Source organism: Anarrhichthys ocellatus, unplaced genomic scaffold (genome assembly GCF_004355925.1).
Source record: "Anarrhichthys ocellatus isolate YVR2014 unplaced genomic scaffold, GSC_Weel_1.0 scaffold10520, whole genome shotgun sequence".
NCBI classification, from domain to species: domain Eukaryota; kingdom Metazoa; phylum Chordata; class Actinopteri; order Perciformes; family Anarhichadidae; genus Anarrhichthys; species Anarrhichthys ocellatus.
The window spans coordinates 649-1,067 of record NW_022290494.1 but is presented as its reverse complement, the minus strand read 5'-3'; the positions used below and the strand labels follow the sequence as shown (position 1 = coordinate 1,067).

The 419-nt window shown below is 44.4% G+C and overlaps 1 non-coding gene across 1 annotated transcript; it reads right to left on the bottom strand.

The window, feature by feature from the left end:
- Positions 1-176: 176 nt before the first annotated feature.
- Positions 177-249, bottom strand: trnak-uuu (transfer RNA lysine (anticodon UUU)). The gene has a single exon. It is a non-coding gene; the product is annotated as a tRNA-Lys (tRNA).
- Positions 250-419: the final 170 nt, after the last annotated feature.

The following is a 419-nucleotide window of genomic DNA, read 5'->3' as shown; positions in this document are numbered from 1 at the left end:
ATGCTGAGGACTAACCAAATTCATAACTCACTGATGGCAACAGGGAGACTTCCATTCATAACTGCTGGCAGTAACATACATGCAGTCGGCCAAATACACCAATCATCCGTGGCAACAAGCACACTGTGGACCTCCGAGAACAACGAGCTGAACAGTCACACCAACATTAAACTTGACGCCTGAACAGGGACTTGAACCCTGGACCCTCAGATTAAAAGTCTGATGCTCTACCGACTGAGCCATTCAGGCTTCAAAATCAGTAACTTTTCTTACGAAAGTGTGTTTGAGAGAAAACCATAACAACTTTGTCCATTACCATCATATTCTGGACTGGGGGAGGGTTGACGCAAAGTTGCATGTAGCCGTAGAAAACAACAGGTTAAAGGAAAATCTGAACATGCTGAGGACTAACCAAATTC